Genomic DNA, 12,131 nt, shown 5'->3' on the forward strand with positions numbered 1-12,131 from the left:
TACATTTACCACTGAATTCTACAGTAGTGTTGCATTTACCACTGAATTCTACAGTAGTATTACATTTACCACTGAATTCTACAGTAGTGTTGCATTTACCACTGAATTCTACAGTAGTATTGCATTTACCACTGAATTCTACAGTAGTATTACATTTACCACTGAATTCTACAGTAGTGTTGCATTTACCACTGAATTCTACAGTAGTATTACATTTACCACTGAATTCTACAGCAGTATTGCATTTACCACTGAATTCTACAGTATTGCATTTACCACTGAATTCTACAGTAGTATTATATTTACCACTGAATTCTACAGTTTTATTGCATTTACCACTGAATTCTACAGTAGTATTGTATTTACCACTGAATTCTACAATAGTATTGCATTTACCACTGAATTCTAGTTGTATTGCATTTTTCACTGAATTATACAGTAGTATTGCATTTACCACTGAATTCTACAGTAGTATTGTATTTACCACTGAATTCTACAGTTTTATTGCATTTACCACTGAATTCTACAGTATTATATTTACCACTGAATTCTACAGTTTTATTGCTTTTACCACTGAATTCTACAATAGTATTGCATTTACCACTGAATTCTACAGTAGTATTGCATTTACCACTGAATTCTACAGTAGTATTGCATTTACCACTGAATTCTACAGCATTATTGCATTTACCACTGAATTCTAGTTGTATTGCATTTACCACTGAATTCTGCAGTAGTATTGCATTTGCCACTGAATTCTACAGTAGTATTGCATTTACCACTGAATTCTACAGTAGTATTACATTTAGCACTGAATTCTACAATAGTATTGCATTTACCACTGAATTCTACAGTTTTATTGCATTTACCACTGAATTATACAGTATTATTGCATTTACCACTGAATTCTACAGTAGTATTACATTTACCACTGAATTCTACAGTAGTATTGCATTTACCACTGAATTCTACGGTTTTATTGCATTTACCACTGCATTATACAGTATTATTGCATTTACCACTGAATTCTACAGTAGTATTACATTTACCACTGAATTCTACAGTAGTATTACATTTACCACTGAATTCTACAGTAGTGTTGCATTTACCACTGAATTCTACAGTAGTATTACATTTACCACTGAATTCTACAGTTTTATTGCATTTACCACTGAATTCTACAGTAGTATTATATTTACCACTGAATTCTACAGTTTTATTGCATTTACCACTGAATTCTACAGTAGTATTGTATTTACCACTGAATTCTACAGTTTTATTGCATTTACCACTGAATTCTACAGTAGTATTATATTTACCACTGAATTCTACAGTTTTATTGCATTTACCACTGAATTCTACAGTAGTATTGCATTTACCACTGAATTCTACGGTTTTATTGCATTTACCGCTGAATTCTACAGTAGTATTGTATTTACCACTGAATTCTAAAGTAGTATTGCATTTACCACTGAAGTCTACAGTAGTATTGCATTTACCACTGAATTATACAGTAGTATTGCATTTACCACTGAAGTCTACAGTAGTATTGCATTTACCACTGAATTCTACAGTAGTATTATATTTACCGCTGAATTCTACAGTAGTATTGCATTTACCACTGAATTCTACAGCATTATTGCATTTACCACTGAATTCTAGTTGTATTGCATTTACCACTGAATTCTACAGTAGTATTGTATTTACCACTGAATTCTACAGTTTTATTGCATTTACCACTGAATTCTACAGTAGTATTATATTTACCACTGAATTCTACAGTTTTATTGCATTTACCACTGAATTCTACAGTAGTATTGCATTTACCACTGAATTCTACGGTTTTATTGCATTTACCGCTGAATTCTACAGTAGTATTGTATTTACCACTGAATTCTAAAGTAGTATTGCATTTACCACTGAAGTCTACAGTAGTATTGCATTTACCACTGAATTATACAGTAGTATTGCATTTACCACTGAAGTCTACAGTAGTATTGCATTTACCACTGAATTCTACAGTAGTATTATATTTACCGCTGAATTCTACAGTAGTGTTGCATTTACCACTGAATTCTACAGTAGTATTGCATTTACCACTGAATTCTACAGTAGTATTGCATTTACCACTGAATTCTACGGTTTTATTGCATTTACCACTGAATTATACAGTATTGCATTTACCACTGAATTCTACAGTAGTATTGCATTTACCACTGAATTCTACAGTAGTGTTGCATTTACCACTGAATTCTACAGTAGTATTACATTTACCACTGAATTCTACAGCAGTATTGCATTTACCACTGAATTCTACAGTATTATTGCATTTACCACTGAATTCTACAGTAGTATTGTATTTACCACTGAATTCTACAGTTTTATTGCATTTACCACTGAATTCTACAGTAGTATTATATTTACCACTGAATTCTACAGTTTTATTGCATTTACCACTGAATTCTACAGTAGTATTGTATTTACCACTGAATTCTACAATAGTATTGCATTTACCACTGAATTCTAGTTGTATTGCATTTTCCACTGAATTATACAGTAGTATTGCATTTACCACTGAATTCTACAGTAGTATTGTATTTACCACTGAATTCTACAGTTTTATTGCATTTACCACTGAATTCTACAGTATTATATTTACCACTGAATTCTACAGTTTTATTGCATTTACCACTGAATTCTACAATAGTATTGCATTTACCACTGAATTCTACAGTAGTATTGCATTTAGCACTGAATTCTACAGTAGTATTGCATTTACCACTGAATTCTACAGCATTATTGCATTTACCACTGAATTCTAGTTGTATTGCATTTACCACTGAATTCTACAGTAGTATTGCATTTGCCACTGAATTCTACAGTAGTATTGCATTTACCACTGAATTCTACAGTAGTATTACATTTAGCACTGAATTCTACAATAGTATTACATTTACCACTGAATTCTACAGTTTTATTGCATTTACCACTGAATTATACAGTATTATTGCATTTACCACTGAATTCTACAGTAGTATTACATTTACCACTGAATTCTACAGTAGTATTGCATTTACCACTGAATTCTACGGTTTTATTGCATTTACCACTGAATTATACAGTATTATTGCATTTACCACTGAATTCTACAGTAGTATTACATTTACCACTGAATTCTACAGTAGTATTACATTTACCACTGAATTCTACAGTAGTGTTGCATTTACCACTGAATTCTACAGTAGTATTACATTTACCACTGAATTCTACAGTAGTGTTGCATTTGCCACTGAATTCTACAGTAGTATTGCATTTACCACTGAATTCTACAGTAGTATTGCATTTACCACTGAATTCTACAGTAGTGTTGCATTTACCACTGAATTCTACAGTAGTATTACATTTACCACTGAATTCTACAGCAGTATTGCATTTACCACTGAATTCTACAGTATTGCATTTACCACTGAATTCTACAGTAGTATTATATTTACCACTGAATTCTACAGTTTTATTGCATTTACCACTGAATTCTACAGTAGTATTGTATTTACCACTGAATTCTACAATAGTATTGCATTTACCACTGAATTCTAGTTGTATTGCATTTTTCACTGAATTATACAGTAGTATTGCATTTACCACTGAATTCTACAGTAGTATTGTATTTACCACTGAATTCTACAGTTTTATTGCATTTACCACTGAATTCTACAGTATTATATTTACCACTGAATTCTACAGTTTTATTGCTTTTACCACTGAATTCTACAATAGTATTGCATTTACCACTGAATTCTACAGTAGTATTGCATTTACCACTGAATTCTACAGTAGTATTGCATTTACCACTGAATTCTACAGCATTATTGCATTTACCACTGAATTCTAGTTGTATTGCATTTACCACTGAATTCTGCAGTAGTATTGCATTTGCCACTGAATTCTACAGTAGTATTGCATTTACCACTGAATTCTACAGTAGTATTACATTTAGCACTGAATTCTACAATAGTATTGCATTTACCACTGAATTCTACAGTTTTATTGCATTTACCACTGAATTATACAGTATTATTGCATTTACCACTGAATTCTACAGTAGTATTACATTTACCACTGAATTCTACAGTAGTATTGCATTTACCACTGAATTCTACGGTTTTATTGCATTTACCACTGCATTATACAGTATTATTGCATTTACCACTGAATTCTACAGTAGTATTACATTTACCACTGAATTCTACAGTAGTATTACATTTACCACTGAATTCTACAGTAGTGTTGCATTTACCACTGAATTCTACAGTAGTATTACATTTACCACTGAATTCTACAGTTTTATTGCATTTACCACTGAATTCTACAGTAGTATTATATTTACCACTGAATTCTACAGTTTTATTGCATTTACCACTGAATTCTACAGTAGTATTGTATTTACCACTGAATTCTACAGTTTTATTGCATTTACCACTGAATTCTACAGTAGTATTATATTTACCACTGAATTCTACAGTTTTATTGCATTTACCACTGAATTCTACAGTAGTATTGCATTTACCACTGAATTCTACGGTTTTATTGCATTTACCGCTGAATTCTACAGTAGTATTGTATTTACCACTGAATTCTAAAGTAGTATTGCATTTACCACTGAAGTCTACAGTAGTATTGCATTTACCACTGAATTATACAGTAGTATTGCATTTACCACTGAAGTCTACAGTAGTATTGCATTTACCACTGAATTCTACAGTAGTATTATATTTACCGCTGAATTCTACAGTAGTATTGCATTTACCACTGAATTCTACAGCATTATTGCATTTACCACTGAATTCTAGTTGTATTGCATTTACCACTGAATTCTATAGTAGTATTGCATTTACCACTGAATTCTACAGTTGTATTGCATTTACCACTGAATTCTACAGTAGTATTGCATTTACCACTGAATTCTACAGTTGTATTGCATTTACCACTGAATTCTACAGTAGTATTGCATTTACCACTGAATTCTACAGTAGTATTGCATTTACCACTGAATTCTACATTAGTATTGCATTTACCACTGAATTCTACAGTATTATTGCATTTACCACTGAATTCTACAGTATTATTGCATTTACCACTGAATTCTACAGTAGTATTGCATTTACCACTGAATTCTACAGTAGTATTGCATTTGTAGTGGGTTCGAATTAGGTGCACACACGACTCCTTGGGAGGCAACGCTGATTTATTAGAACGGTAAGTAATATAACACTGCACATAAGGTGGTGACCACCGACCTACTCTAGCTAACACACACTTCTCAAATACTCTCGCGTGACCCAGCCAGGTGGGCTACTGCCAGGTCCGCTGACTGGAGGCTTGACTGTTCTTGGCGTCTTCACGATGCATCTTCGTTCTTGATTAGGGCAGCCTCGAACCTCGTGAGGAGGCTGCTTATATGGGCCTCGGCGTGCCCGGGCCCCGCCCCAGCCACGCCTCCCTTCGAGAACCCTCTCGAAGCCCCCCTGCTGTCCACGTGCCCTCCGAGGTGCCCCCTAGGCCCCCGGCCCTCACTGGGGTCCAGTCACGTGTCCAGCCGGGGTCACAGAGAGTGCCACAGCCTCACACCACCCTCGTGGCCTGAGCCCAGAACCGGCCCTGACGTCATTCCCGCCTCCAGCCGGGATGACGTCATGCATGTGTGCAGACCCGCGAGGTCATGACGCTCCCCCGCATAGTGACGTCACGCTTGTGCGTGTGTACACAGTAGTGATGCTACCATCACTACATCACCCTCCCCCATGTAAAAAAACCAGCTGTCTCGGCTGTGACAATACAGAAAAAAAACAGTGTGCCTCCAACAACAACGTCAACAAACAACCGGCGACCGACAATAATCACCCCGAGAAACATGTACACACACCGAGAGGGGGGGAAGAGAAGAATGTATGGAATGAGGGGTACCAACAACAACCACATGTACACCAAAAGAACTGGTCAACCCACTTATCCCTCAGCACAGCCCATCCGTGTGAATTTGTACGCATGCACCGACATATGAATGTGGCTGCTTGACAACGGTGTAGGCAATCAACAAGGTGTGAGAGTCATGGACAGCGGCCAGTCTTCAAACGAATTCGCGTGGCCGAGCCTCCAGGGGAGGCGAGCACGCTCTCCCTGGAGGTCCTGGGGGAACTTGAAAAAGGCCCAAAAAGGGCACGGCCCCTCCCCAGGAGTTGGGCAACAGGATGAGCAGGAGTGACGTACGGGCGCTCCACTCTCCCCTTCAAGTCCACATCCGGTCAGCACAACCGGCGACTCCAAGGGCGGCAGGTGCAGGAATCCTGTGACAAGAAGAAACCACCTCCTGAGGCACAGCACCACAAGCCCACGCCTCAGCTCATCGGACACGACAGCCACCCGGCCCAGGGAAGTGGAGATGATCGTATTCCGCCCGGCGGAAGAAATAAAAACAAAAATACATAGATTCCGACGCGTTGGATGCACAACCAACACCGGTAAATCAAACCAAAACCACACAACCACCCCATAGATGGCAGGGTCTCACACCGCCCTGTTACCGTTCCACCCCACAGGTGGCAATAGGGCGAAGACCGAAAGTCTAACACCCACCTACAAACACCACTTAACATTCCGGACGTCTCCCTAAGTCCCAGGTCAAGAAGTCACACTTCAGGGTCGACCCATGTACTGGCTCAAGGAAGTCACTCTTCAAGGTCGAGCCTGTATGCTGCAACCAAAGGTACAACCGTTGGATGTTGTACAACATCCCAGGTCAAGGAAGTCATGCTTCCAGGTTGACCCATGTACTGGGCAAAGAAGTCGCACTTCAGCGTTGCCTCAGTATCTACATTTTTTGTAAAAAAATGTTAAATCGACGTGACAAAAAAATGCCTGCTCTTGCCCAGAAATGGTTCACACAAATACCCATGCACGTACAAAATGGCGGCCGCATGCACGATCCGCATCCCCTGCGGTTTCCCGCGCTCACACAAAATGGCGGCCCCACGCGCGTTTTCCGCGCTCGCACAACTCAGAAGCCCTCCCTTGAAGGCCAACCCAGACATCTCATGCCACTCGGTAGCACCCCCCGCCTTTTCGACGCGCACGTGTCGGCCGTATCGGGGGAATTATAACCCAGTCTCTCTCCAAGACTCGCATCGCAGCATATAGCTGTTGCGACCGAGCTGAGAAGACACAAGAACACCTCTCTCCAGGACTCGCATTGCAGCAATCAGCTGTCCCAACCGGGTTGAGAGGACACACCAACCCCTCTCTCCAAGCCTCGCATTGCAGCATTTAGCTGTACCAACCGAGCTGAGAGAGCAACTCACCACAAGCTCCCTGAGCCTCTGGCTCACTGTCTCAGACGCGCCTCGGAGTGTCTCGATCTCCGGGCCGCCAGGTCAAGCCGTCAGCCACAACATGACGGGACCACACTCGTGTCAACACGCAACAATGACAGGGGCATTCTGGTCAGGATCTTTGGCCCAAATTAGCCACAGCCAGCAGCACAATCCAAATCACTGGCACCATATGTCACCATCACAATTTAACGATCCGTACCAAGGATCACAACAATGTACATCACAACCCGTATCAGTGCAGAGAGACAGTCTATGCAGTACATACAGTCCACACATCGCGATCTCGAGAAAAATCCCATACAATCAACACTTCGTTAACAAATGTGGCACAAGCTATATATTAACAATCACGAACAAAGCTCCATACAAAGCATACATTGTTAACCATAATAACGTTTTTTTTGGTTAGATCGCGTTTATTTATAAATGTGTCGTAACCCTCCACCACCCGACACGGCCAATCAGCAAAAAAAAAGTGTCACGTTGACAAAAACAAATAATTCACTACTTTAGCCCACCGGTGTGTTGAAGAGTGAATCCACATTTACAGTTTGAGTATGACGTTTCGCTGGTAAATACATCCAGCATCATCGGGCAATTCGCCAGAATGGTAAAGCCCTCGCTTGCTCCCGGTTTTATATAGAGCAGCAGGGTGACGTCATCACTTAACTCATATCAGGTGCAGTGATTAGAGGCGGAGGGGGGGGGGGTATTGTAATTATATAATCGATTAGTAATCAGTCATTGGTTATGATTAGTAATGAGTTGTAGATTAGTAATTCTTTAAATCAAAATGTAATGTGTATTATTTAATAATACGCTTCCAGGCCGCACTAAGCCAGTAGCTGTCAGAGCGATTAAAGTTATTCTTGTTCCTCTCAATTTCAATGGATTCTCTAATTAGTCTTTGCCAGTAATAATTAGTTTTACACACCACTGCAACATTGTCAAAATCAATTGAGTGTCCTTGTTGACAAGCATGTTCTGCCACTGCCGACAGTTGTGTTTGAGATAATTTTATATTTCTCTGATGTTCTTTTAGTCTTTCACTGATGTTACGTCCCGTCTGCCCAATGTAGCAGCTGCCACATGAACAATTAATCCGATATACACCTTCTGTTGATAGTTTAGGTAATGCGTCTTTAGTGCAAGATACTAGTTTTTGAATTTTGTGTACTGTACCAAATCTTACTGTAATGTTTTGCTTTTGCAAAACACGGGCTAATTTGTCAGTTACTCCTGAGATATATGGAATTTTTATTGTTTTAACAATCTGGTCACTTTCAGCAGTATTGCTTTGTGATCGTGATTTGGCATTCAGTGCTCTGTTAATTTGAGCATTATTGTAGCCATTCTGTCGTAGTGCGTCTTTAACGTGTTTAATCTCTCTCACTAGACTCTCACCATCTGACACTGTTTTAGCCCGATGTATGAGCGGCTTGATAAGAGAGGATTTCTGAGCTGGATGATGATGTAATTCTGCATTCAGATAGGCATCAGTGTGCGTTTGCTTTCTGTAAACGCTGTGTTATTTTACCGTTTAGGCCATGTCCAAGCAAAATATCTAGGAATGGGAGTGTGTTATTCACCTCCATTTCCATGGTGAACTGGATGGCCGTGTTTTGTGCATTGAGATGATTTAGAAAATCATTAAGTGTATCTTTACCATGTGGCCAGACAACCAAAGTGTCATCCACATATATAAACCAAAAGGATGGTTTTAATGTGCTCGAGGCAAGTGCTCTTATTTCAAAGTTTTCCATGTACAAATTTGCTATAGCAGGGGATAAAGGAGAACCCATTGCTGCTCCTTCCTTTTGTTTAAAGAAATCCCCTCTCTATAAGAAGAAAGTGTATTTAAACAATGGCCAGCAAGTTTCGGAATATCTTTTGGTAAACCGGTATTCTTTACTAGTGTATCAAGTAATTTAAGCGATTCGTCCACTGGAACCTTAGTGAATAGAGAAATCACATCAAAACTTACCAGAATATCATCAGGAGTAAGTTTAATATCTTTAATCACATTCACAAGATGTTCTGAATTTTTTATGAATGAAGATGTCTTACCGATGTAGGGATGTATTTGTTTGGTTACATATTTTGCTAATTGATATGTGGCAGAGCCAATTGTACTGACTATGGGTCGTAATGGGATGCCGATTTTATTAATCTTTGGTAGCCCATAGAGTCTAGGTCTAGCAAAGTTCCAAAAGTAAATATTAGCTCTAACGAGGCAAAAGCCTTAAGAGAGCTGCGTGTAAATAAGGATATCCAAATCCTAGCAGCTGATAAAGGCCGCACTACTGTAGTGATGTCACGAGCCGATTATGATAATAAAATTAGAAATTTACTAGAGGAAAGTACCTACATTAAAATTAAACGAGATCCAACTAATACTTTAGAACGTAAGACCACTGCAATAATTGCAAATTCATTAATCCCTAAAAATGAGCAATACCTAATTAAGCCAAGGGCCTCAAAACCACCTAGACACTATGGGCTACCAAATTTGTACATGGAAAACTTTGAAATAAGAGCACTTGCCTCGAGCACATTAAAACCATCCTTTTGGTTTATATATGTGGATGACACTTTAGTTGTCTGGCCACATGGTAAAGATACACTTAATGATTTTCTAAATCATCTCAATGCACAAAACCCGGCCATCCAGTTCACCATGGAAATGGAGGTGAATAACACACTCCCATTCCTAGATATTTTGCTTGGACATGGCCTAAACGGTAAAATAACATACAGCGTTTACAGAAAGCAAACGCACACTGATGCCTATCTGAATGCAGAATCGCATCATCATCCAGCTCAGAAATCCTCTCTTATCAAGACGCTCATACATCGGGCTAAAACAGTGTCAGATGGTGAGAGTCTAGTGAGAGAGATTAAACACGTTAAAGATGCACTACGACAGAATGGCTACAATAATGCTCAAATTAACAGAGCACTGAATGCCAAATCACGATCGCAAAGCAATACTGCTGAAAGCGACCAGATTGTTAAAACAATAAAAATTCCATATATCTCAGGAGTAACTGACAAATTAGCCCGTGTTTTGCAAAAGCAAAACATTACAGTAAGATTTGGTACAGTACACAAAATTCAAAAACTAGTATCCTGCACTAAAGACGCATTACCTAAACTATCAACAGAAGGTGTATATCGGATTAATTGTTCATGTGGCAGCTGCTACATTGGGCAGACGGGATGTAACATCAGCGTAAGACTAAAAGAACATCAGAGAAATATTAAATTATCTCAAACACAACTGTCGGCAGTGGCAGAACATGCTTGTCAACAAGGACACTCAATTGATTTTGACAATGTTGCAGTGGTGTGTAAAACTAATTATTACTGGCAAAGACTAATTAGAGAATCCATTGAAATTGAGAGGAACAAGAATAACTTTAATCGCTTTGACAGCTACCGGCTTAGTGCGGCCTGGAAGCGTATTATTAAATAATACACATTACATTTTCATTTAAAGAATTACTAATCTACAACTCATTACTAATCATAACCAATGACTGATTACTAATCGATTATATAATTACAATACCCCCCCCTCCGCCTCTAATCACTGCACCTGATATGAGTTAAGTGATGACGTCACCCTGCTGCTCTATATAAAACCGGGAGCAAGCGAGGGCTTTACCATTCTGGCGAATTGCCCGATGATGCTGGATGTATTTACCAGCGAAACGTCGTACTCAAACTGTAAATGTGGATTCACTCTTCAACACACCAGTGGGCTAAAGTAGTGAATTATTTGTCTTTTGTCAACGTGACACTTTTTTTTGCTGATTGGCCGTGTCGGGTGGTGGAGGGTTACGACACATTTATAAATAAACGCGATCTAACCCAAAAACCGTTATTATGAATAATATTGGTCGCGAAAGCCTACGTGTTATACATTGTTAACACTCACAAGCAAAGTTTCGCACAGTCACATTGACAACATTCACGAGCGAAGCTCCATACTGTATACCCAAAAACAATCGCGACTCCGCAACGGCAATCAAATAAAGTGTCAACAAATCATTAACCCGGCAATTCACTGGATCTTAACGGAGCCCGAGACCCCCCACATAGCCGAATTAATCATTAACTGGCTCCTTAAGATAACAATCCCGACGCCGTGCATAACAACACTGTTACAAAGCAGACACACGCACGGGCGCCGCATCAATCTGCCACGCACCCAACCCAACTAACACGCTTCGCAACCCAGCTAGTAAAAAAAAACACCTAATCGCAACCCGGCGCACGCAAGATGGGTGAAGTGTGTTTTAGGGCCGGGTGCATTGTGTCACGACTCGCCTGAGAGGCTGTGAGGAACGGAGGCTGCACTGTGGAACTTGAAGACTCTTGGATGGTGAGCACAGGATGCCACCAAGACGGCCCAAGATCTTCCTCCACAGGCGTTGAGAATGGTGGGAACGGCGTTTTGGCGGGAACCGCGTCCCGACCGCCCGCCAAGATGGCGGCCGCGCGTGCACCATGCGCGCGCGAATTTCCCGCCCAGGCACCCGCAGCAGCAGCAGCAGCGGCGGTGGCGTCCTCTCTCCTCCAGCTCCGTCGCTCTCTCTCTCGATGGCGGCGAAGCAGCGACGTGATGTGCGTGCTGCTGCCCCGTCTGCAGCGCCATCTCCCTCCTTCACCGAGGCTGCAGAACCCCGGGGCAGCCCCGAAGATGATCGTCTCGCCTCCTCGTCGTGTGAAAGCGAGCAG

The sequence above is a fragment of the Petromyzon marinus genome, unplaced genomic scaffold (assembly GCF_048934315.1).
Source record: "Petromyzon marinus isolate PM22_M1 ecotype Great Lakes invasive population unplaced genomic scaffold, UKy_Petmar_22M1.pri1.0 PM_G_Scaffold_27, whole genome shotgun sequence".
Taxonomy (NCBI): domain Eukaryota; kingdom Metazoa; phylum Chordata; class Hyperoartia; order Petromyzontiformes; family Petromyzontidae; genus Petromyzon; species Petromyzon marinus.